General features: G+C 42.0%; 1 long non-coding RNA gene across 1 annotated transcript in view; it reads right to left on the bottom strand.

Annotated features, from left to right (window-relative positions):
- LOC148225274 (uncharacterized) overlaps window positions 1–27,297 on the bottom strand; it is a 245,037-nt gene that overhangs the window by 200,448 nt on the left and 17,292 nt on the right. Inside the window, exons 2-4 of the long non-coding RNA XR_015805100.1 lie at window positions 20,440–20,628; window positions 19,124–19,211; window positions 136–234 (exon numbers count right to left, since the gene is read on the bottom strand). This is a non-coding gene — a long non-coding RNA (uncharacterized LOC148225274). The remainder of the gene's footprint in view (window positions 1–135; window positions 235–19,123; window positions 19,212–20,439; window positions 20,629–27,297) is intronic.

The raw sequence follows: 27,297 nt of genomic DNA, 5'->3' as shown, positions 1-27,297 counted from the left end.
CTCCCCTGTCCCCAGCTGCTTTAAATGTACCCCTCCCAAGTGGCACATTGCTGGGCCGTGGTCACTTGGGCAGGCAGGACTGGCTTCCCTGGGGCTTTGGAGGAACGAGGGACAAAGAGTCCCAGAGCTGCTTACCTTTCCCTGGGCAAAGCCCAGCACTCAGGGTCTCACAGCTTGCTTGCCACTTGAGCTCCCACTGTGCCTCTGAAATGTGGGGTCAAAGCTGACAATTAGCTTCCAGAAACAAAAAAGAGAAAGTGAATCTTCAATAACCTCTGATTTTGAGTCTTCTAATTATCTAGCCAGCTCAGTAGGAGAGGAACAACATGTTTGTCCTTCCTACACCAAATATTCCTTGTAAATCTAAACAAAAAAAATTCCAGAAAAATCCCACTAATGATTTAAAGAAAAAGAGATACCAATTAATCACAGTAATTATTATTTAGATATAGATTAGCTTCAGAAACGCAGGACACTGCTATTTTGTAACTGCAGCATCACTGAAAAATGTCTTTCATTCAAATTGCAAGATTAAGCATCATTCCCATGTTATTTTTCTGTGAACACAGGGCTCCATGTATTATTTGTGATGTTCCTAATTTTTAATTACCCCAAATTAAAACAATGGAATGATAAATGATGAATGAAACCAAGCATATGTTAAAAATGTCTAAACAGTTTTACCTGGCAAAATGAGCAGAAATATAAATTGCTTGTAGTGCATATTTAAAAATTCAATAGCAAGCTAAAATTATCATTTGCATTAATGTATTCTGAAATATGAATTATTAAGTGATTCACATTGGTGCAACAAAAGCCAGTTTGGAGAACCTAGCTTTAGCCTGCAGCATTCCTCAGCAGCCTTATCTTCCCAGTCCCCTCTAAATAGTGCTAAATATATAAAGGAGATTCTTCTAATTGGAAAAATGTATAGAGAACACCTGTATGAAAAAAGAAAGCCCTTTACATTTCCAAGCAGCCTTTAGAAAAAAAACCCCTCTCAAACAAAAGAAATTCAAATATTCAATGCTATTCAGGTCTCCCATCTCTTTTTCTCCTTCTTTTTTTAAACTCCCTTTGTACTTTGCACTCTTGTAATTTTTTTCTTTGCTTCAATCTCAGCCATCATGTATTTCTTTCTTTTCTTTTTCTTCTTTTTTTTCTTTTTTTTTCTTTTTCTGTCCCTCCATTCTTTGCATAAAGTTTCATTGTTTAGGGGTCAAGGCAACGACCTGCCAGAGGGAGGCATGGCAGGCGCCTCTGCCTGTGATGCTGCAGACGAGCCAGGGACAGCTGTGGCAGCATCCTGGAGGAGCATGGCGTGGTGGGGCAAGGAGGCTTCCCCACCTGTGGGGCAGGAAGGCTGCCTTTCTTCTCTAGACAGCATCAGGGGGGCACAAAGGACTGTCCAGGATGAGAAGTCGGACTGAAACATTATCTGGTGCTTCATCCAGTGAAGTCTTAGTTCACTGAGTAATACTTCCTCCTCTGCATTGTATACAAAGGGAGAAATCCGAGGTCTTCTGGGTCTGGGGCTTGGGCTTCATAATTCAGAATCCCTTTATAGGACATCTTTTCCCCTTGCCTTTTTATTTTTGGCTGAGGGAATGAGATCCTGATCCATAGCAAGAAAAACAAGTGTGAGTTAAAGAAGGACAGCCCACTGATGGAAAAGCAGCCCCAGGTCACTCTTGGACTTCTGTCCTTCTGTTGTGCTGAAGGTCAAGCAGCAAGTTTGTGAAAGAGCCAAACACTTTGAGCCTGTATTCCCAGCACTCTGCTTTCACTGTACAAACTTAATTTCCCAGATCACTTCCTGAGCTCCGACTAACTTCAGTGAGAGGACAGTTGCAAAATGTCTTTGTCTATACATGGCTGAGATGCTGCTGCTTCTCAAAACAGTTTATCAGTCAGGAATGCCAGATCTGTGATGTGCATTGTACAGCCCAAGTTTACAGACTTCCTTCTGCACCGAGACACAAAGCTCAGCACATTGGAAATTGAATTTCTCTACATGCCATGTGATTACAGATACATTCTGACTCACTATTTCCATTTCTCTTTTGTATTAGTAAAGAGGAAAAAAAATGGTTGGAAAAAATTATCTCTGTAGCATTATTTCTCTAAAAATTCATTTCATATGCAAAGTGTTACTTTGCTCTGGGAAAAGTGACACCAAAGGACTTATGTGTAATTATGTCTATGTGTTGTGTATACACACGCACACACACACACAGTGCCTGATGAGCTGTGCTAATAAAGAAACAAAAAGGGGATGTGACATTTACCCAATACAATAAACATAGGTCAAAAAATAAATTGCCACAGGATCATTAGGAGCACAGTTATGCATGAATAGCTTTACATGGCCAGCAGTCTTGCTGCTCCAGCATCTTGTCACCACACAAGCATCTTTAGGAACCCTTGTTCCCTGTAATATTTTAGTCTTGGTCTCCCACTTATTAGAAATAAACCTTGAAGCTGAATTGTTTTTTCTGCTTTTGTAAAATTTATTAACCTGGCTAGATATTTTTGTTATATCATTAGGTTTCAGGTCCTTGAAAATAACCTGCTATCTTCTTGCCTCCTGAGATTTCCTGGAGCAGAGAAGAGATTAATTACATGCATGCAGGCAGAAGAAATAATCTGTCTTTCATTATATTTGAATTTTTCAGTTTTCTACATCTTTGAATTTTCCCATGTTCTGGTACCAGAGTCCATCATGCTCACTGGAATAGGAGCAGGGAAGGCAGGACCTGAAGAACAAGCTCCTGCTCATACAAAGCTCCCATATTTCTTCCTGAGACATCCCAGTCCAAAGTGCATCTCTTGAGCTTGCCCAGTGAGTCCATGCTCTGTGCATGCCCTGTGTTGGTTGACCCAGGAAGACTGAGCATCATTCAGATTTTGTGGAGATGAATGTATGTGGAGATGTGCTCCACATGAACTTCCAGGTGGCCAGGACATGCTGACAGATGAACTGCAAGAGGAGTGTCTACTCTGGCCCATTTTGCCCATACTTCCTTCAGACATCCTGAAGTCTCACACTTTGCTGCTTTCCATGGGATGTGGTCCCTAGTCTGAAGCAGACTTGGATAAAGTGACTGGGCTCTACCTATCCCTGAAGATGCATTTCCAGGCAAACCCCTGGCTCCTGCAGGGATGCTTCCAACCCCTCTTGGTTTAGAGCAGCTAGATCCCTCCCAGTTCTCCACATGGGACAGAACAGACACCAACAATTCCCCCAAGTCATCCCGTGCTTCATTGTTACCCAGATCAAACCATGTCTGGGGAAGGGGGTACCACTGCAGCCTGCTTCACATTCCTTCTTGGCAAGATATCTAATCTCTAACTGGCGCAGGGAGCGTGGGGTGGGAAGAGTTCCTTTTGGGCGCCTCATAGCTGGGTTCCAGGAACTCTCCCCTTGTGTCTATCTGCTGAACCTCATGAACTGGGGCAGCGATTACTGCTCGGGCCCCTTCTTGGAGACAGCTTGCTCCCACCTGCCGAGCTTAGCCGGGCAGTGGTGAGTCAGGGGCCACGCTTGCCCATTTCTGCACATTGTTTCACGTTCAGTTAAAAACAAAGCTGTCAGTAATTAACAAAACATGAGATATTTGAGAAACCAGATTTTCCAAGCTGCTATTTTAGCAAATCACAACGGTGTCGCTGCCAAAATCATCACTTCTCTTCTCCCCTCTGCCCGCCCCCCTCCAGAATCAGTTGTGTGCTGTGAAATTGAAAAACTCTGTATGAAGGAAGAAAGTCAGGTTCAAAGAGAGCTATGGTTTTTCAGTTTGTTACACTACCAATGCAAAAATTGCCATAAACAAAATTAATGGCACTGTCTAAAAAATTCTCGCTTCTTTGAATTTTGCTTGCTGTCTGAGTAATAATAAGTGAGCTGGTCCTAATCAAACAAAACAATCACCTACCATAGAGCTTTGTGAAAAATTACCATTCTCTCCTTTCAAACGGAGGGAAATTCAGGCTGGCAGAGTTGAAATTGATACAATGTGGTTTGTAGGCCAGGAGTGAAGTATGCAGCTCCAAGGGCCCAGTCCAGCACTTTGACTGCTGAACTGCAGTGGTGTCCCCTGCTGTTGCAGGATGGGCTCCCAGCATCAGAATTTATTACGGGCCCCATTCTGCACCAAGCTTACTTAGTGTTTTAAGATGTGCATGACTCTTACAGCTCACAAATTTAACTGGAACAAAAAGCACTCACTCTCTCACCAGAGTTGCTCGGTATTAGCCAAAACCTAATGTATACATAATCGACAAAACTTTATTGTTTAAAAGTGTATTTTTAAAAAGAATCTCAGTATTCACCGTTCTTTAGGCTTTGTTCTGAGTTCAATTATGCTAGCAAAATACCCTGACATTTCTAAGAAATCAGGCACAAATCAGGTACCAGACAGTATGAGATTCCCCAGGATTTTTGTTACAGGAACAAAGCTGTATGAGGTCAGGCATTAAATAGAGTGGAAAAAGCCATATTAAAAGCCTGAGACAAGACCTGCATGAGTCATCAGAAATTTTCTGTCTGACTTCTGTGGACCCTGGACGAGGCTGTGAAAGAGCATTGTGATTTCACGTCAGTATTCAAACTTCAGGATGTCAAAGTTAGGATATTTACACTGCTCTAGGCATCTGGATTTGGTAGCACTATTTTTCATATAGTCCAGTCTTATAGGATACAACTTCTTTTAGAAACCATATAATAAATGTTGAAGAATGATTTAATACTGGGATGCTAATGTTAAACTCACTGATGTAATTGATTAGCACATCTTTGTTGACTCATGGTGACATTTTCTGAAGTGCTTAAACAGCTGAAGAATACAAACTAATTAAAGTGAATTTACGTCCCTTTGAAAAAAAGGAGGCATTTTCAAAGCTGTCCAATTAGGATACCCTTTTCCCACTGGAAATGAGAGAGACCTGAGTGCCAACTTTCTAAAACTAGTTTTGAAAATCTCACCTTTAATTCTTTCTCTGAACCATATTTTGGTATTTTTCCATCCCAATAAATTTATGCAAGCACTGTCACCCCATCTTGTTCTTCTAACATGTATTTTCACCAAAGACAGCAATACTGAAATGCTCATGTAACCAAGATAACTCCTCCAGTACTGCAGCATCACACTTCTCAACATGTGAGACAACGTCTATCCAGGCATTCGATGGAATTTCCTAGAGTGCTTTAGCTCCTATCTGGTTTCCCACTCTCCTCTTGCTGGTTGCCTCCTATCACAGACAATCCTTAAAGCTAAAATAGTCTGCCACAAGCTGTGAGTGCATATGTAGACATGAAGTTGCCTTATTATCCCTAACAGTGACCCATCTTGGCTGAGAACTTTGGTGAGGGTTTTTGTTCTGCTGTGCTCCTTCATGGGAGCTGCACTCTCTCCGTGTACCTGATGCACTGTTAATATGGGCATTAGCTTTTACAATTACCCTGACCTCTTCCTAGAGGCATTTGCATAATCATTTCATGCTAAGTAGAACAGCTTCATGTCCCGAGGAGCTTCATTGCACCATTTCCAACAGTGCACATGGGAGCACTAGGTTCTGGCATTCCTTCAAAACTGGGTCTCTCATATCTGAAGATATTGGGTACACAGTCTCTTCTTCCCTCTTCCCAGCACTAGTCCTCAAGTGGAATTTAGGCATGCTCAGGGAGCCCCTCTTTGGTTGGGCTTTAACACCAGCTATTAAACATAGGGGAAACACAGAGCCTCTGATGTGAGGTGGGTTTCTGATCAACAGCTCAACAGTTACCTGATTTAAAGGGTTTTATAGGTCAGCACAGAGGGAAGGGAGGCCAGTGCAGGGCTGCAGCTACCTCCACAGTCAGCAGGCAATCAGGCACTGTAAGGAGAAAGTCTGTGGTGTTCCAACACTGAAGAAAGACTGCTCAGGGATGCTGTTTAGGCTGCTGCTGATCCACACCAAGACACTGCCTCTTCTAGCCCAGCCTGAGGCATAAATGTTGGCTACTATGCCCACAGCACATGTCCAGGATTATAATTCAACCCAGTTAAGGCAAACTGTGCTTGTTTGTCCTTAACACTTTTGATAGTAATTTTTTTTGTAATTTGATCCTTCTGGCCAGGTGTGGAGTGACGATCATACTGGCAAGTAGGTCTGAACTCAAGGGCAGAGGGAGGCAAGTGCCTATAAAGAAGATAACTGATGAAAATGGGCTGTGTTTGATAATCTCTTAGTTCATATCAGCTGCAGCCAAAAGAGCTGGTTTACATCTAATTATAACCTTTGTCTTCTAGAGAGCTCTGAGTCCCTTGGTGCATCTTAGCAGTTTCAAGAAATTATCTGCTATCTGCATATCCTACATTGCTTAGGTATACAAGCAAGATATTCCTTACAGCCCCTCCCTCAGACACTCTGGAGACATGAGACAGATGATTCCAGTCTGGATCCATTCCACTACAATTATCCACTGTTTTTTTGTAACATATTTTTTATTTAAATAAATCAAGAGGTTCCATTTAGCACATTGCGTTTGTCTTGGCATACGCTTCACACATGCAGAAACTCTATATTAAGGCTTTCATACAGCCCTTAGCAAAAGAATCAGCCAAATGCATCCCTGGTGTGTAACTGTACTGACTTCAGTGAAGTTTCACCAGGATATCTCTGTTCTGTTGATTTGTCCCCCTCATTCTCATTCCAAAAGACAAAGCAGAGGAAAATGTATGTTTGTATGTAGTTAATGCAACATATTCCCCATATGAGATGTATGTAATCCTCTGCACTTTGCTGTCTTCTACATTGCTTACTGCTTTACAGGACTTATTTTCACATTTATCTATCATTCTGGTTTTATGACAGCTGCCATACCAACATAGAGGTTGCAAGAACAATCAGTAGGAAGTTAGGAAACATCAAAGTCACCACTTGCTCATGAACATAAGCTAGCGACCTTAAAGTGAGCCTGTTGGCACTTTAAGCAAACACAAGAGCAGCAGAAGTCACTTAGATTTGAGTGCCAGCCACCAAGGATCAGTTCTTGGCCCTATTTTAGTCTAAGGATCAAAAAGGCGAAAAGAACCAGACCCAGATGGGCTGGGCTGGGCTGAGAGTTGGGCAGGACATCACCTGGCTTGCAGTGCAGTGATTGCACTGCCTGCATGTCATGGCTCCAGGTTTGCTTCAACCAGTGTCAACGTAAGCAGAGCCCTGCCTACTATGAGAGTTAGTTCAGAAAAGTTGAAGCAGAGTGACACCTGTCAAGGAGTTGAGACTTGGGTGGAGGCGCCCTAAAAATGAGGTTTTGTCACTTTGCTATCATACAGCTTTATCAACAACACGGATGGAAACACAACTGCATTTCAGACTGTCATAGAATCACAAAGTCATTACACTTGGAAAAGAACTCTATGATGATCAAATGCTACAGGCCTGGGGAGAGAGGGGCTGGAAAGCCACCCAGTGGAAAACGACCTGGGGGTGCTGCTCGACAGTGGCTGAACATGAGCCAGCAGTGCCCAGGTGGCCAAAACCCAATTGCCCTGGCCTGGATCAGCAATAGTGTGGCCAGCAGGAGCAGGGCAGTGATTGTCCCCCTGTACTCAGCACTGGTGAGGCCACACCTCAAACCCTGTGTTCAGGTCTGGGCCCCTCACCACAAGGAAGACACTGAGGGGCTGGAGCAGGTCCAGAGAAGGGGAAGGGTCTGGAGTACAAGTCCTGTGAGGAGCAGCTGAAGGAGCTGGGGGTGTTTAACCTGGAGAAAAGGAGGCTCAGGAGGGACCTTTTCAATCTCTACAACTTCCTGAAAGGAGACTGTAGGTGGGGGTCAGTCTCTTCTCACAGGCAAAAAGTGACAGGATGAAATGGCCTTAAGTTGTGCCAGGTGAGGTTCAGTTTAGATATTAGGAGTTTTTTTGTATGGAAAAAGTTGTCAAGCATTGGAACAGGCTGCCCAGGGAAGTGGTTGTAGTCACCATCCCTGAAAGTGTAATAAAAGCAAGCATATAGGGCATTTGAGGACATGGTTTAATGGTGAGCATGGTGTTGATGCTGGGTGAACAGTTGGACTTGATAATCTTACAGGTCTTTTCCAACCTTTATGATTCTGTGTCTCTGTGGACAGAAAACACTGTTTCTTCTGCCACTCATGCATCTTCCCTGTGTTTTGTACAGGCATGATCTCTGCAATACTATGTATCTGGGTGTTGAAGCACTGATGAGCATTCAGGAAGTATCCATTCAGGATAACGAAGGGCTTGGGGCACATGGCTAGGGTACAGACTGAAGGGCACAATGTGGTTAGAATGTCAAGGAGAAGGCAAAAGACTTATTTAATCACCATTCAAACAGGGTGCAGAAACCTGATAGTATGTGGTCTTTTCAATTTAGCAGATATGTAACAACATTCTGTGGCTGGAAGTTGAAACCAGTCAAAATCAGAATAAAACTGACATGCATATTTTTAACATTCGGGATAATGAAAGTGGAATTATTTCCCGAGGGCTGCAACGGAGTCTACATCACCAGAAAACTTTTCAATCAAAAGAGAATGAAGCTGGATTTTTGTTTTCCAAACAGATATGCTCTGATTCAAGGAGGAATTAATTGAGGCCAGTACTGCAGTCTGCACAATGAAGCAGATCACATTAAATGTAACCCTTGATGTTTTTGAGCATCTTTTACAGGCATAGAGGCCCAAAAGCTGGACTGTCCATATATAAAAATAGTCTTATTTATTGCTAACACACAGAGCAATGGGCCAGGACTAACATTATTAGGCTAAGCGTTCATATGCTCAGTAGCCACGGGGCAGCCACCTTGAGAGTCTCTGCTGGCCAAGGTGCTGCCAATCAAGCAGAGAAGTGTCAACCTTTGTTTCTCCTTAGAACATGCAGATGCTCAGTCCTGTTGATGCACTGCCTGCCTCTTCTCTGACTCCTCTCAAAAGGTTTTTAGATCTTGACAAATCAGTGATGGTTTTCTGCTTTCTTCCCCTGCTGAATCTCTGATGATTTTATTTCTCTTCTTCCAGCCAGTTACTGACCTTACAAGCTCACCTCTGTGGTCCTTCTTTGTTTTTGCTTTCTTGCCTATCAAGATCTCTCACCTCCATCTTAAAATGGGAGTGTCAGCGACAGCTCATCTCTGTTAAAGCAGAACCCAGAGTCATACAAATGGTTCCAGTGGCACCATTTGTTTTCACAGTCAACAAACACACAAGGGCCCATATCTGCTCCAAGGCTTCCCCTCATGGTTTGCATCCCACGTGGACATATCTCTTAATTAAAAGTATCTTCTCACCCTTCTTATGCATGAGGGCTGCAAGTACATCCAAAGAGATAGAAGGAATGGTTCCCATCTTCCTTGCCCCCCACGTAATGTGAGCCATGACTATGGAAAGCTGGAAAATCAGTAATTAAGATGAAATTCCGCTTTTGCACAAATACTGAGGGTTATGTATGAGGGCACGTGATTAGGATCTCTTAGACATAGCTGAAACTATTGGATAAATAGTACTAGGTATACTGCTGTGCTCTTATATTTTACATTTCATATCTCTCTTGATAACTTTAACTACACAGAAAACCCAAAGTCATGACTCTGGTTGGGGATAATGTACATACCAAAGTTCAAAGAGCTACACCAATACTCTAAGGCGTTAAAAACGCCTAAGAAACATAACAGAAAGCATGAAGTTCCCCCCTGCCCTGCCCCATTTTATATATTCAAACCTTAACTACAAAACAAAATTCAGCAACTTCACCCCGGGTCCATCAAGGAATATGTAATAATTTGAACAAAATGTCGACAGAATTATGAATATTCTGCAAATTCCAGAATCAAAGTATTTTAATTATGGTAATCTCCAGAATGGAAAGCAAAGGATTCTCTAGCAGTGATAAAAAATGGTACCATAGTCAGTCCTTATTATCCTGCTTCACAAGCCTATGTAGCATGCCACTGTCCTGCGAGTTACACAAATCCTGTGCATGCATCCCTTTCAGCATTGCTGTGGTAAGCAGAGGGGAAAAAACTTCCTCCAGCTGTAGTGCAAAGACTTCCTTGGTGGATAGGCAAGTAATGTTTGTTCTGGCTGTAGTATCTCTTTCAAAGGTTACATATTGCTGTGCCTGGAAACTCTGCTTAATGGCTCTGTGTGTGTGTGTGTCTGTGTGTAACTGTGACAGAGGGATTACAGAGATTGATTACACTGGACATTTTTATGTACTTGTAACCTGATAAAATATATTTCATTTTTATATCCATGGATACTTCCAGAAGTAAAATAATAGCAACAACCCCTCCAACAACCCCCCAAACCCACAACACCCTGGACCCAACCAACAAAAGCAAAGCACTAGCAGAGATGCAAAAGAATATGAGAGGACAATGGCATTATTTATACGAGCACCTCCCTCACCTCAAAATGACACTCAGGTGAGTTGCACCACTAAGAGCTTCCCAGAACCTTCCCCTGTGAAACTTCTGCAGGAGGATGTGACATGCTTTCACTGGCTCAGAAGGGAGAGCCCACCTGATGAATCTGGCTAAAAGTAAAACTTGTGAACTGAATGCTACTTCACACCCCTGTGCTTATGACATGAGTGCCTCTTTTTCCTCCAGCTTGTGGGAAAGAAATGCAACTTATCTCTTCTTACCTGTTTCCTCACCCAAGGAGAATCAGCATCAGCAAGGTTCTCAGAAATTTGTACACATTGTTTTTCTTCTTTTTTCAAAGAGTCAGGAAAATTACATGGTAACTGTTCTCCAAGCATTAGGCCACTTTGGCTTTTAACAGAAAAAAAACAGAGCAGCTCCCTGCAAACAATTCTTTTCTTTTGTTTTAAATTAAAGCACTTCCATTCTCAGAGAGACTGTTTTGATCTGGATGTTGAGGCAATGTTTTTGTTGTTTCTTATTCAGAAGTGCTCATCCATACTCAGTCACAGCAGAGACTGAGCACAGCATTACTTAGGTGTCTGCCTGGGGTCTCTATGTGTGTATGGATGTGTCCTATTTTTGAGCTATTTTAACTTATGTTTCATATTCTAGTGCTTTCTGATAAGTAGAGTTTATGTCAGAATAATTGGCCTGAGGATTTTTCTTTCCAGTCCAGTACATTTCTGAGGTACAGCTACATGGGAGATAATGGAAAATGCCTCTGGAGTATCTGTCTGACAAGGGAAATAGCAAGAGTAAGGAGTGAACACAAAACAGGGACCTTGTCAAAGAGTGTGCAAGTGAATCAGTCCAATCACTCACTGTGGGTGACGTATCTGAACAAATTGAAGCTGACACAATGGTCAATTTGACTGAGGAAAGTATAATTTTGGATTAGGGTGAACACCTTTAATCTGTCAATTGTGGCAGTCTTAAACCTGTAATTGAAAGAGCACAGCACTGCTTTACTCCAGATGTCAGTCAAACCCATTCACCCTCCTCTGATCACTGATCAGTTTGCAGTCTCTTCTGCGTTTACTGATTAGGCTCCTAAATATGTCCTCTTTTAGACAAGATTCTTTGCTCCACCTAAAGAAAATATCAATCTAATAAGAGCAGCCCTTTAGAGTAACACTTTGGTTCACCTGATTTTCAAGCAGATGGTATTCAGGGCACAGGAAACAACAAAACAGAGCATCGCCATGTGTTTAATTTTAGCTCTTGCTCCCTGAATTGCCGTTCGAGCTGTAAAACACTATCTTACTTTTAGTGTGCTTGTGTGCCTTGCCATTCCAGAATTGAAGTCATGTCTCTCTAGTGTAGTTCAGAATAGGGTGATTTCTGCCCTGGGAGCACCACTCTCAGAAGATGGTTGAGTTTCCCGACCATCTTACTTGTCCTGCCTGTCCCAGTCTGAGGCAGGTAAGTGAATGATTTCTGTAGTTTTTGTACCCTCAAACCTATCTGTGAAATTACAGGCCAAGGATACTGACTCATGAGAAGTAAGGATATATTAACAGCTTCAGGAGAAGAATTACTCCATCCCTGCCCACTTGCATGCAGATGGTTCTATGATTTATCAAGAGAAATGATCCATATGCTGCTCACAGTCTCCTGAGACTTTTACCCTCACATCACCTCTTCCAACGTTTAGATTAAAGCAACATGAAATGGAGAATAAAATTAGCCTGACCTTGAAGTAAGCAAGGAGGTATCAGAATTAGTTGCTACATGAAAGGTTCTCCACTTCTTTGCAGCATCTCAGGGAAATTCAAGATCAGAATCGGAATTTTCTGAGTTGGAAGAGACCCACAAGGATCGTCGAGTTTCCTTATCTTAGCTCATGCTGCAGGTGAACCATACCCCACACTAATATCCTTCTCTCAATACTGAAGCTGACATTCTCCACAGCAGTTTGAATTCAAGCCTCTTTAATTTTGTGGTCACTGATTACATACGTCATTATTTTAAAAGTTTGCTGCTGTTGCAGCTCTAGAGGCAAAAGGAGATAGGAACCTATTGTCATTATTAACAGCAATGTTGCCTTTGTGAGGCAGGCCACAGGGAAGTACTGAAGAGAGAAGCAGATTCCCATTTCCTGGCAGAAGAAAATGCAGCAAAATATTAAAGCAGCTAAACAAATGCATTTCTTCAGCATGTGAAGTTGAAATAAACAGGCAAAGAAGCATCCCACCCTCCAGAACTTCTCAAGAGTAAATCATCCAAACTATTAGTTATCCATTCTCTACTCTGTCATTATTCTCTGCCTGTCAGCTCCTTGTAAGGGCTGCCTGTTCCACCCCTCTTGTGTTATTATGGTTGCCATGCCCTCCTCTCACCAGCTCCTATCAGTTATAATGACACAGTAAGGCAAAAACCCCCACACTCAGGCTTCCAAATTACCAGGAATTAGAGGAACAACAATAAAATTGCTTTAAAAATATTAAAAACCCCCACCAACCAACTTCCCCCACCCCCAACAAACAGAATAAAATAACCAAAATAAGAGAGTGAGAGAATTTTGCAATCTGTAGATGATTTCTGCTTCTGGGATTGCATACGTCATTAAGATTTATAGGTCAGTCCAGAGCTTAAAGAGCAGATGTTTTCTCATTATTTATCTTCCTAGCTAAGGCAGAAGATTCCTTTTTAAGGAAATCTGCGTAACACATGCAATGGAAATAGATCAGGTCCTACGATCAGCCTTTTTAACCAGCTCCAAAAGGGTGAGCTGAGACACCCATCAAAGAGAAGTTTCATTTTACCCTCCACAACAGAAAGAAATGTGCTCACTAGTGTCTGATACTGAAAATGTCAAATAGCAGAACTGAATTTTACCTCTTATCTGGCTGTTCTCTGACTATAGCTATGAACATTCGAAGAGTATCTTGTGTGAACAGTCAACTGGCTAGCAGGCTTCAGCTTCTGCACTTCATCCCAAGACCTGGATTTTTGAGCTTTAATCAAAAGATTACTTTGATCAAAGTACTATTCTGAATAATATCACTGCTATACATGCTCTTTGTAAAGCACAACTTGTTAGTGCTGTGCTGCAGTCCCTCAAACTGATCACAGCAATGTCACTTAGACAGGCATGTGTCCTCAGCAGAGCCCTTCTGGACTTTTCAGTTAAGTAGCCACAGAAATGAAGCAGCTTGCAAGGACCCACTTTTCTAACCATTGCACCCCTCTGTTTGCCAATCACTGGACACTGTGGAGGCAATTTGCACAGGTCATCTTCTGTTGTGAAGGTGGAAAGGAAAAATCAAATTACAAAATAGTCCAAGAACTTGAATTCTGAATTTTCTTCTTGCATAATTTCTTCCATCAGAAATACGTGATTCAGAGCTACAGAATATCCTTTCTATCTTGTAACATTCTTCCAAAATATATGAGTTATACACATTTATAACCTCCATACATTTTTGCATATACTCTTTGGTCTTTTTTGTCAGTGCAATTGGTCTGAATAGGAATCTCACATATTCCCAAGGCAGCTGGGATTGTGTCTGACCTTTGAAGTGTTTCTAACTCCAGGATCACAGAATGGCTTGCATGTGAAGATCCGCTTTCTGGCTGCTCTTCCCTTGAAGAGATGCCTCTGCAATCCTCTTGCTCCAGGCCTTAAAAGAACTGCTGAGACAGCTCATGCCTCAAGAACCTACCCAAGGCCACACACCTCCAGGGTGATTGATTCACTTTAGAATCAAAAGTAATTAAAAGAAAAAGCAGCACAGGCTTGCACAGTGGCCTCACTATCAAACAACATCAGCAATAAAGCTCTTCAAGTGAATCATCAAAAGCCTTCATAATCCTCTGCAGAGCCAAGGCCCTCTTCCTGAGAGTCTATGGGATCTCCTTTCCTCTGCAGATGTTAAGGCATGGAATGAAAGAAACCTTGTCCCTTTTCCTGAGATCCCAGTTTCTTATAGCAGCCACCTTGCTTCTCAGCATCTTCAGGCAATTAAAGCTCAAAACCCATTGCTGATGAACTGGAACAACCAGTTGCCTGTAGCCTGCCTTTTAGCACATTTTTAGCTCTGAGAAATACCACCACTGACCCCCACAGAAGCTGTGATGGTGAGGTGCCGTGTGAGATTTTAACTCCAAACAGGGATCTGGCCAAGCTAGATCAACAGGCCAAGGCCAATTTTATGAAGTTCAACAAGGAGAATGCCACATCCTGCACTTTGGCCATAATAGCCCCTCAGGCTCCAGGTAGACAGGACTAAAGTTAGGAGTGAAAAAAAATCCCCAAATTATCTTTCATGGTATGAGAGAGCCATCCAGAAAATAAGCCACCTGCAGCACAGGTCTGAGGTCCACCAAGGAGAAAGCTCCAGGGCCAGTGTTAGACACAGGCACACCTGTTTGTTTCCTACTATTGGTGTGGCCTCACCTTGAGCACTGTGTGCTGGAGTGTGTAGAACAGAAGCCTCTCTGAGTTCCTCAGAGAGAGATCCGTATGCAGGGATTGAATTAAAACCTTTAGAGATATTAAAGTATATTGAGCCACACAGACATGAAGTAGAAGTGTAAGCTTTAGTTTTAAGTAAGTAGAAATATTATTAAGTTACATAAATATGAAGTCTAAGTTTTAAGTAAGTAAGAATATGCTTTAAGTGCCTTAAGAGAGCAAAAGCCCCAGAAAGTAGTGTAAAGTTTAGGCCTCGGTGAGAGTTCAGAAACTTAGCCCCAGACATAATGAAAACATAGTAAGAACATTGCTTACATTTTTCAGATAGAACCATTTGCGTGAATAGACAGAGCTATATGCGCAAGTTATGGGCAAGAATGAACATTACTTTTGCACTAGAGAACTAGAATTCTAATAGGTTTAGAAGAAATGCTTCGGGTTTGTTTTTTTAGCTCATTGGGTAATTTGTAACTAAAACCCCTGTGTATTGGGGTGAGGTCTCTCTTCTCCACCATCATCACAGCCCAGAAGAAGATAGGAGCTGCTGCAGCTTTTTCCTCTGCTCTGGACTTTATACCAGGCTGCAGCTTCTGCTTCTACTCAGGACTTTATAGCAGAGAGCTGCCGCTGCTTTTATTCGGGGCTCTGTGGCAAATGGCTCTGACACTGATTTTAAGCTTGGGACTCTGTCTCTGAGACTGATGTGCTTCTGCAATAAACAACTTTACAGCAACCAACAACTGCTCTTGCCTCTTTGAAGAACTAAACCCATGAATAGCTCAACAGCTGTGTGCAGTTCTGAGCCCCACAGTTTAAGATACATTGAAGGTCCTCAAATGTGCCCAGAGGAAAACACCAAAGCTGGGGAAGGGGCTGAAGGGCAGATCCTGTGAGGAGCAGCTGGTTTTGAGAGGAGTTTGAGGGGCAGCCTCACTGCTCCTTACAGCCTCCTGAGGAGGGGAAGTGTAGATGGAGGTGCTGAGCTCTCCTCCCTGGGATGCAGGGACAGGACATGTGGGAATGTTATAAAGCTGCATCAGGACAAGTTTGGACTTGACCTTATGAAGCAGTTATTTACCAAGAGGATGGTCAAACCCTGGAACAGCCTTCCTAGAGAGATGGCTGATCTCCTGAGCCTGTCAGTGTTTAAGAGGCATTTGGACAATGCCCCTAATAGAATGTTTTGGCTTTTGGTCAGCCCTGAAGTGGTCAGGCAGTTGGAATCAGTGTTCATTGTATGTCCCTTCTAACACTGCTCTTCCATTCCACTCTACCTACAACACAGTTCAAACAAAGATGGAGGCCCAGGCCTGAGCTGAGATGGATCTCTTGGGTCCATGGGAAGAGGTGTGAGTGGAGGCCACAAGTTAGGCTAGTCATGAGCATTAAGGACCATTAGTGCCCTCAAGGCTCTGACATCCATCATGGGGCATTGATCTGTCTACCTTTAGGTGACCCAGTGAGGTAACTCAATCAACCTGCCATCTCAGTATCACCCATGGCAGACATTTGGATTCACTTTTACAATATAGTTGGAATTTGCTTAGATTAGCTTGTTGGTGTGACTGTCCCACTGCAGATCTCACAACCTGTCTCTCTCTGGGGAAGCGTGATAATAGTTCTGTACTTGTGACTCTCATGCTCTGCTGGATTTTCCTCCAGGTAGACTGCACTCTCTCTTTCATCCCACAAATCCCAAAGTTTTCCTCAGTCATTCTCTGAGCAAATTACCCTCTGATTCTTGTCTTTAACCTTTTTCCTATGTATTTGCATAGCAGCTCAATGAGCCATCTGTAGTGCCAGTCTATCTATGCTCTGTTCTACTGTGTCATGAGGAGGTAGAGAAAATGCATTAAAAAGCTGTAGTCAGTGCTGTGTGCCAGCTGCTAGTGTCCCTTGGAAAATATTTGCACTGTTTGTTACTGACATGAAAGTTCTCTTGGTAATTGGAGTGCTGCTTATAGTTCTTCAGGATTCCTTCCCTCTTTGGCTACTCCAGAGAAATGTGCTGTACAGGCCAATATGAGCATTCAGCTGATCTGATCCAGTCCAGTACTTTTCTGTATTAGGCAAAAATGTTGTTTTCATTACCAATCTTTAACTCTTAAAAAAAAATAATAAAAAAATCCCTGCAACTGTAACTGTTTCTCATAAAGTCCGCATTGCATAAACAGTTGCCCCAGGTCCTGGGAACAACAGCCCGTTCACACATGGACTGCACCACAAAAGAAATAGCTCAGAGTGGTCAGGCCAGGGCAGAGCAAGGACGTGCTCTCTGTAAGGGACAGATGGTATCTATTTAGCTAAACATTCTTCCACTAAGGCTGTTTTAACGCCCAGATAATTTTTATCAGCTTCTTATCACATTTGGGAGCCCAGCATGCTTCTGATAGAGGCTGTGTAAGTGCTTCCCAGAGAGTGCTGTAGTTTCAGGGTTCAAGGCAGCATATCAGCATGAAGAGGAGGTGTGTGGATGTGGAGGGGTGGAATGAAAACAACCCCATGCCATGTTTGCTGATTTTGAAATGTTCTTGGATGAATTTCCAGGTAGAATATAGATGCAAGAACGTGGGAGGCCTCTTTCATCCATACTCAGTTTTGCTATACATTCAGGGCCAGACTGTGAGCCTTTAACTCATCTGTGTCTGTGTGCTGTTTTTTAGGCTGACGTGAAGGAGGTCTGCCAGTACTCTGAACAACTCAGAGATGCCTCACTGGCATCTGTAGCATGGTATTAAGCCCAGGCTATCCTGGCTCACATCTGACTGCAAAATTCAGTGTAGACATGCAACTTAGCCTGGCACCCACTCCTAGGAATGCTTCCCTTCCCAGATAGTTCTGTTGTGAGGACAAGGTGTTACTCATCCTCACTAGGCATATCACAGGGTGCCTTACTGTTAGACTGTGAGGCAGAGCTGTCATCTGGAAGCCCCGGTGCAGTGAGGCAATGCAGCCCTGTGTCAGCCCTCTCGAGCTGTGGCAGTGCCACATGCGACACGAGGAGCACAACAACTGCACAGTGTAGCGTGCACCAGAGCACCTTGATGTAGGGAGAGGTTGGGTGTTCAGAGAGAGCAGAGAGGAAAGTATGGGACACTTATGAAAGGCAAAGAAAATTCCCCCTCTCTCTCTCTCTCTCTCTCTCCTTTTCTTTCTTCACCAGGGAACTGGCTCACACAGTACTACAATAACAAGAACTGGCAGGCTGCCCAGCATCGCTGTACTTTGGTTGTAAGTGAACTATGAGGCTCAAGCAATCTTCTGGGAAAAGTTCACACCAAATGTATTGTATGTTATGTTTTCCCTTCATTGTATTTTTTTCCAAAACAGTCTATTATATTCTTTCCCTGTTGCACTGTGGATTTCTTTAAGATCCCCAGGAGCTGCCCTTTTTAAAACCAAACATTTGGGTAATCGAACAGATCTGTTTTTTGAAGTAACAGAGATAAACTAGTAAATCCTCCTCTCAGAGCCAGGCTTCAGAATAAAACCAGAGCACAATTCATTGATTGGTGCGGGTTTCTGCTGCTGGAAATTTGTTAGCTTGGGGTTTTTTTTCTCAGTTAAAGCCCAAAAGTTAAATAAGAGAAAGAAGTGTGCTATTGAAACACTATCATTATCTATACAATGTACATCTTCCATGGAGTGCAAGCCAAAGCAGAGGGGGCTTTACAATAGTAGTGCAGTAAAAGGAAAAATGTTCCAAAAAGTGTGCTCTCTGTTTCACTTGAAGCTTTCAAAAAAAGTCTGATGTGGTTTTACATGATAATCCTGGACACCTCAGGGATGACAGCTGTAACTTCCACTGTAAGATGCTTTCATTTCTTTTTCCCTGTTTCTCAATATGGTTTTTGCAGGGCCATAAAAATACACATTTTTTAAAGTTCACAGAAACTATGAACACATTGAACACAATTTATCTGACAAATCAGACCATGGACAGTCAGTTGGAAACTGGGTAACAAAAGTATGCCATAGTACCAGTCCAAGTACATATTCTCCATTGCCCTGCAAATACGGATGCTGCAAATTTATAATTTACTGTTGTTTTACTAATTAATTTTACTGTATTATTGCCTAGAGGCTTTTGTTAAGCTCTGCATTGCATTGTGTGAGGTGTTGCACCTATGCATAGGAAGTTTCTTCCTCAGAAGATTTAGGAGGTTAGCTTAGGGCCGTTTTGCAGATGTGTTGGCATGGTACACAAAGTAAACTCACAGCAAACATGAAACAGTTAATTCAGCCTAATTTAGCAGTGGTATCAAGTACCTGTAATTCCAGGAGGCCTTGGTAGGAGTTTTGGGTGTTCAGCACTTTTGAAAGCCAGACTGAAGTTCCTTGCTTCTGACAAAAAGCCCTTAGAAATTAAAGACAGAAAAGAATTATTAGGTTATCAGTCCAAATTCATCCCAGAAGAAAACCCATTGAAGTCAATGAAATTTCACTGGGGATGGATTTACCATAGCAAGATTGATCCCTACAGTATATTTAGAAGTGCTTTGTCCTATACGGTTTTAATTAGCTCTACATTAGTCAAGGTACTGTACCATTGTTTTAATCAGCTACCCTAGCAGAGAGCTGTCTCTAGCTATCCTTGTCCACATTTCCCCTCCCACCCCATCCCTTGCTACCTCCTTCTCACACTGTCATTATTTTATCTCTAATTTGGCTAATGAATTTCTCAGACAGAGCCTTTTTCATGTTTGAGAAGGATCTTGCTTGTATTGAGGCTAAAGAAAAAAAAAACCAAAAACACACTGAAGAAAAAATTAAAAAAAGGACCAGAAAGAAAGAGTAAATTCCTCTACTGAGGAAAGCAAAGGTGTCTATGAAGCTTTAAGCTGTTCTTTTTCACTCCATCAATCCATATATAGCTAGGTCACAGTTTTTCACCGCATATTCTGCATTAAGGTGAGCATGAGTGCTTTAGTCTTGACTTTCCAGTTTCAACACTGACTCGCTGCATTGTCAGAGCAAGTGGTTCTTGTTTCAAACCTTTGCTTTACCACAGTTACAACAGCCATAATCATTCACGTGTACATGTAAAGAATTTCTCAAGTTGCTTCACAGAAATCAGGAAAGCCTTTTAAGTTCTCTACTGGAAAAGTACATGTAATACAAGGCAAAGTACTGTTGCCATCAGTAGTACTTTTTTTTTTTTTAATCATTCTAACGCAAGCATTAATCTTTTCTCTGAGTTTGCCAAATTTTTTTTTACCTTCTCTAATGAAAGTTCTAACAAGATTATAGGGAATTTGTAGTCTCTGTATGCTTTCAGTCATATAATTACAACTAAAACAACTGTGTCGAGAATAATTGCAGAAACTCGGGGTTCAGTGCTGCCTTCTGTCAAAGAAAAAAAAATGTCCACAACTAAGGAAAAAGCCTCCAAAACCACATTGGGCAAGTTACTAAATCCCATCTACGTAAACACATGTGTGTTCATTGCTGAGTCACTGTATCATTTGACCATGCAAGAAACAAGACAGTTTGCTTGAAGAATGTCAGGAAAACCAGAATATAATTTTTAAAAATGCCATGTTTTCAGTTCTGTTAATGCTCTTCTAAAACAGGCACACACTCACTTTAAAATTAACCACAGAGCTTAATTAAGCTTCTTCTGATTGTGCTGGGAGGGTTCCATGTTGTCTTCCTGTGGTCATTTCATCAGCCAGGGCTTTTCATGTAAGAATGTGCTGCATCCATGTCACAGCATGGGGTCTCATCACAGACACCTGCTCTCAGCCTGTGAACACAGATTTTAATCCCCTTCCCTGCAAAAATGGTGACAGAAGGACATGTTATTTAATTACTCATGCATGCTCTCCAAGACAGGGTCCACAGCTCCACTTGTTTCATATGGCTCATGCTATTTTTGGGGGGTGATCAAATAGGATGGTTGTTAAAAAAGGAGAAAGCTTCACAATAGACTTCTCTTTGCTATTTGATGAGAGCAATAAATGAAAAGATTGGCAGGATAAGAACAGAGTGGGAACTGAAGAAAATCTAGGTATGGTAAATATAGCCATACAATTATTTGACTCCTTCTACTCTCACTGTGAAGATATGTAAGCTAAGATGCACTGTGTAACTTCACTCTCCTTCACTAGAAGATCATGGATCCAGCAATAATTAACTGTGATAGCCACATCTAACATACTGTAGGATATGAAACCAACTGAAATTTACTAAAGCCTTTATTTAAGTAAGATCTGCGTAGTGGTTATGTTTCCTTCAGGTGCTAGAAGAGGAAAAAACAGGAGGAGGATTAAAGAAGTATAAATTTTTAGTTGTGCTTAAACAATGCATTTGCTAAATCAGTCCAGTCAAAATCATTCAGCAATCCCTACAAAATCCTATCATGGACCAAAGCAAAGCACAGCTAAATGAAACGTTACATATTGTATCCGGCAAGCAATCACTGCACTTGCATTCTCATTGCCCTCAGCAGCACCTGCATTCTTTGATCACAGTCCTTTTATGTGCTGCACTGTATACAAAGGACTGAGCCAGCAATTAGCCATTCTAGCACTGGGTCCCGAAATCTCTGCAAATGCTTCAGCTCTTTAATGAATTCCTAAATAGAAGGAAGCTGCAAACAAAGTTCAGCTTGTGTATTTTATGCCAGGTTCCCACAGCACTGTAGGTTTTTAGAGCTTAATTAATGACACTTGCATCCTGTATGCCTTCCAGAGTTTTAGTGGAACTTTTACTGGTCACTTCAAACTTTGACATCTTTTGGACAATTGTCCTCAGAATATTGGGCAACCTCCCCAGTCTTTAGAAGGGAAAAACAAGACATTGCTGCCAATCATGACTCATCTGTATTAACGGGATGAACAAAAACCAGAGGGACAAAACGTGCATCATTTCAAGTAAACTACTCATCAGAAATCCTATGCATTGTATAGGAACCAAAACGGGTGATGAAAATTAAAACCACAGCCTAATATACCAGCGTTTGGGAACTCTGCCAATGCCCCTAATTAAAATTTTGAACTAATCTCTTCAGGGAATCCAAGAAATTCTTTCAGAAAATGGAACATTCTTCTATGCATATCCAACTACTTATCCTGTAAGAAGGAATATAAAGGAGATTGTATACGATCAGACAGAGGTCAGTCGAGTGGAAAGGACAGTGTGAAAGCTACAGGAAATGAGCCATCTATGAATGAAAATACTGGAATTCCTTCTTGAACTCTGACTCACATAATGTAAGATTTTGCTGGTCCTCATCAAAGGATCATTACATCAATGGAAAGTCTTCATTAATTATAGTGTGACTTTAATCAGTTCCCAAAACAGGAGAATATAAACATATGTGTTTATAATATCAAGGTATCATAACATGTCCTTTTTCTTCTACCATCGTTAGAGAGCTTGGGGAGAGTGGTTTGGGATAAATGAGAAGTATAGAGGCTGGACTGAGGAGCATCTAAGATAGCCCTGACACTGGCTTATAGACAATAAAAAACAGATCCAGTATTGTTAGAGAGGCAATTAGACATTAAAGGATGGAAAAGGTTGGTAATCGGCTGGTAAGTGGAGAGGGAAAGGATGTTGATAAGTACTTCTTAGAAGGGAAAGCCCAGATCTTCTTTATTGTTAATGAAAAAGAAAAAAGAAAAAGAGAAAGAAAAAGAAAAAGAGAAAGAAAAAGAAAAAGAAAAAGAAAAAGAAAAAGAAAAAGAAAAAGAAAAAGAAAAAGAAAAAGAAAAAGAAAAAAAGAAAAAGAATCCAGAGTATGATTTTAAGAAGAAAAATATGATTATAAGCAGGTGTGAAGAAGAGGGGAATAAGAGAACTGGAGGAAGTGTACGAGGCTAGGTTAGAATCTCACACATGGAAAAAGAGACAAGACAGGTAGGAATTACAAGGAAAAAAGTTTCAAGCAGGGAAACTGCATCATACTAAGTTTTGTCTTTGGAGAAACCACCAGGGTCCTATAAAGAAAAATAAGTGAAGGCAGTAGGAGAGAACTAGCAAAGATTAATCTAGGCTGGCTCTGCAATGAGTAAATCTGTTTAGGTATGCAACTGAGCCTCATAAATCAAGCAATCTTATCCTGAGCTCGAATTATTCAAATCTATGGCTTTTGTTTGGCCGACGTGGAACTACAGGGTTTAATCATTGTCTTACACTTCCCACAGCCCCTGACACTCGGGCAGACTGGCTGACTTTGGGGAATCAGAGGCACAAGCCTCTCTTTGCATGGCTCTAAATGACTACATGCAAAGCAAGCCTGTGAGGACTCAGTTCTCTTAGCAAATTCTCCTGATTGAATCCAAATACATGATGCATTTGTTACTTGCAGGGCTTTGTCTCTTCTCTCTGGCTTAGAAACAAACAAAACTTCCTCTCTGCTACCTTTTTCTAAAGGATCTTTCAGTGACTAAGCCATTTACGTGTCTATATTACATGTAATTCTCTGATGCCAGATGAGATAAGAGAGATAATCCTCATAAAGGATTTGTGGCATTATAGATTACAGCTTCCATTCATATGTTGTATGCATTGCCTTGAAGAGGCCTTGAGTGATGCTATGGGATCTCTGTATTCAGATTACAAGATACTTGCGTTCAGCTCTGCCTTATTATGGGTTTAGAAATACCAACAACCCAACTAAGTGGCCAGCTGTTCAGATCCTGCTGTTCTCTTAACCCATGCAAAGGTAAAGTATTATTGTGGTCAGTGGGATCCTTGCCAGGGTGACAAGATTGAAACCATTTTCCTTGTATTTATTCAACTACCACTTCAGTGGTAAAGTAGTAGTGGTAAAGTAAATAATAGTAAAGTGATTGTTTAGCAGACAGAAGAAATTATTCCATGAAGAAGTCGTCTGTGCTTCAATCATAGTTTGTCCAGGCCAGAAAGGCACTTAGTTACTCTGCCTTTTTAAAAATTATTAATATTATTAATATCCAACCTCCTGCTGACACAACCAGCTGGAATCTTAAAATTGGATTTTACTTATAATTTAAGGGTCTACCTAGGGTTTAAAGACTTTAATGGATTGACCTGAAGGTGACCTCACTGGGCATCTCTCAGAAAGAAAACTGAATAACAGCTAAACTGCTGCTCTGGAACTCAGTTTCTCCATCAGAATGAATATGGCATTAGCTCTTCTAGGAGGCAATAATCACTAGGAAGGCCTTCAGTTGTGTTTCCTGCTGTGCAACATGTTCTTCAGATGAAGGAACTGAATAGTTTTAGGAAACACAGAAGAGCTATGTTCAGCAACTTCACAATATGACTGTTCTGATACAAGGCCAACTCTGGCTTCTAAGCCTGGAAAACAATATAGACAATCTCTGTGATATTGGATGGTGTGAACTATTCACACAATGGTATATCCTGCTTAGCACATGTGGGATATCTCCAAGAGGAACATGGCTGATGATATATTTACGTGACATTAACACAAATGTCATTTACAGTGCTCATTTGCCTAATTAATAGTGTATTTATGTTTCTTGAACATTGCAGTGATCGTTTTTTAATTTCCTCTCCGGTGAGAGCATTTAGTAGAGTGGGGGAATTTATGTTTGCTCTCCAATGACGATACATTAATCTCTGTGGCAAAAAATCTACTTTTTCTAGTCTCATCTACACTGACATTTTGCCTGCTCCTGAATGGATCAGCAACATTCCACTAACAATAACCATTTTCAGTGTGGAACAGTGATCTACATCTTAAAAGAAGTCTTCACACCTCTTGATTTCTACTGTTCAGAAAGAAAGTGAAGTATGTAGCATATTTCTACTACATACAAGCAGGCAAACATCTGATGGAAATACATCTTTAGCACCTTGTGTCTGCATGATTTAGGATGTCACAGATCTCAGCTGTTTGCTGTCTTTCTGACTCCCCTGGCTGTGTTGAAATCACCACAGTGACAGCCAAGATGAAGTAGCTGACTATGTGAGCATTCCTTGTCCTTTCCAATACACAGCAAAGCTACTTAGCTTAAATCACCACTGACGGGAACTAACTTCTTGAACAGGTTTGAACTTGATCCTTGTTGAGCACATCTGCCTGTGCCCCAGATTGCCTAGTTCAGCTCCACGCCAGCACATGTACCCTATTATCAGCAGCAGCAGCTCTGCATCAGTCAGCAGCTGGCAGACGGGCCCTTGGGGACTTTTCTAGCTGAGGCTAGTGCAGCCCTATGGCTGCCTCAATATATTCTCCGTGCACAAAAGGGGACATATCTCTGTGCAAATGTTGTTATTGCACAATGGGTGTCATTGATAGCAGGAAAGAGACAATGCTTGGGAGCTGGACATGTTGTTCAAACATAGTTCCAGTCTTTTTATATACTCTGATTAAGGCCCTTTATTTAGAACTGCCATCATGCTGTTGCTGGCTGCTTTGGGTGCACAGAGAATATGTGAAATCCCTTTTCACCCTCTTTTAGAGAATCAGCTGAACTGCATTTCAGTGCCTGTAATTCTACAGTTTTTGACTTTCTCTTAATGTAGATTCTGACTTATCTATGTAAGATACACAAACAGGTACATTCCTAGTACCCATCTTTTCAAGCAGTACAAGTATTTTCGCTATTAGCCAATTCCTTTTCTCCACTGTGTTTCCAGGTCATAACCCCACTGTTGTCAGCATTACTTAGCCCTTGACACCCTAGCAGTATTTCTTCAGTAGTGGCAGACAGGCCTCTTAGGCAACCAGGAAATCTAAAACAAAGGGAAACTGTTACCAGGAGAATATGGGACAGACAGAGGAGCAAGTGGAACTAACAGAATAAAGGCCCCAAGGAAAGAAATTAGGTTGAGGCTGGGAATAAGGGCAGCAACATTTCAGAGGATTTGCTCCAAGGGCAGGCAGCAACAGCAACTGCTAATTCTGCCAGGGACAGTGTCAGTCAAATCAGCCAGGAATTCACCTGTTTTCAAAGTACAGCACCAGCACAGGGTAAAGTTATTAGCATCCCGTGTTCCAAACGATACAAAACTAAGCACAGAGACAGAACATATGACTAACTGAAGGGATTAATTTTCTAAACCTAGATGTCTCTTTTCGATTCCTAAGTCTCTCCTAGGGGACTTGTGAAACATCTACTGTCCCTGTGCCAATGTCTCAGATAGATGATTACGTTTAGCCTACTGAATACTAACCACCGTGTCCTTTTCAGGCCTGAGAAAATGAATGGAGACCAGCTTCAAGCAACTTGAGATAGAACAGCTCTGATGGCCCTGGTGGTACCTGCAGTTCCCTGATGAGCTAACCCAGGGTAGTAAGCATGGCTCAAACACTAGGCCACCTCTAAAAGCTTAGAGAAACATCCGCTCCCTGTCACATGTGCTGAATGCAAACTGTGTAGCTGAGCACTGTCATTTCCCACAGCACAGCTGTAAAACTCAGAAGAAACAGCATAATCAAACTCCAGGCATCCCCCATCACTGCATCCACGAGAAGTGGTGCCTTGCCACAACATAGCCTTTTCCCCCTGCCCATCCCACCTGCCTTTACCTGCTCTCTGTCAGGCACTGCCATTCCTTTCCTAAAGCTCTCACCTGGCTGCAACAGGAATGCCTAAGGAGATGAGATAGAAGCACCTACAACAAAAAAATAAATGAATAAAGCACTAAAAAGACCAAGCTGGAGAACAAGGAGGACATGAGCTGTTCAGAGGCTCGAAGGCCAGCCCATAGAGTCACTCAGTCTAGACTCCAGATGTGAACGCAGAGCCTCAGTGAGTGCAATACAGGACTGCGTAAATATCTCAGCCAGATGTCTCAGGGCCCAAGCTACAAATCCTCACAAATGGTGACAGAGTTGGCTGTTGCTGTTTGTACAGCTCTGCTTCCAAGAGAATCAGTGGTCATTCAGTCAGCAGCAGTTCATTTTTGCTGCCAGATGGGAGGGAAAACCAGGCTCAGAGTTGCAGTTAGTCTCATAGCAAACTCAGCAGTCAGTGGATGGGTCATGGAGCCCTCTGTGGGTACTGAGGTTGGCTCAAAATAGCAATCTGGGGAAAGAGCTGAAAAGATGATAGTAAGCATAAAAGCACATGCTACTATACTCCCAAATAGTCTAAAGTAACAGGCTGCCATGTCAGGCATTTGAATTAAAATTTAGGTCTTCCATACCCCTCCCATTTGGTCAAGTGAGCTTGCAGATGCTTAACATTGTGTGATGGAATTACCTTACATTTCAGTTGCTGGAGACATAGATACACTGGCTCTAAGGAGCTTGATGCTTGTATCTGCACTTTCAAACTAAGCATTCCTCTGCCCCACATTCACGTTCCCAGAAATTGTCTCTTAGGTGGGTGCCTCACATAAAGTACCTGGAGGAAATCTCACCACCTTCCTATCTATTTGCAGTTGGATCTGTCCCTGGGGAGGCTGGAGATTAATTTTAGTTCCCTCTTCTGTCTAACTTAGACCAGAGAATTGAGCCTGTCTCTCCCAGGAAATTCTAC

The sequence above is a fragment of the Sturnus vulgaris genome, chromosome 1, assembly GCF_052056855.1.
Source record: "Sturnus vulgaris isolate bStuVul1 chromosome 1, bStuVul1.hap1, whole genome shotgun sequence".
NCBI classification, from domain to species: Eukaryota; Metazoa; Chordata; class Aves; order Passeriformes; family Sturnidae; genus Sturnus; species Sturnus vulgaris.
This window is presented reverse-complemented; position numbering and strand designations above follow the sequence as displayed.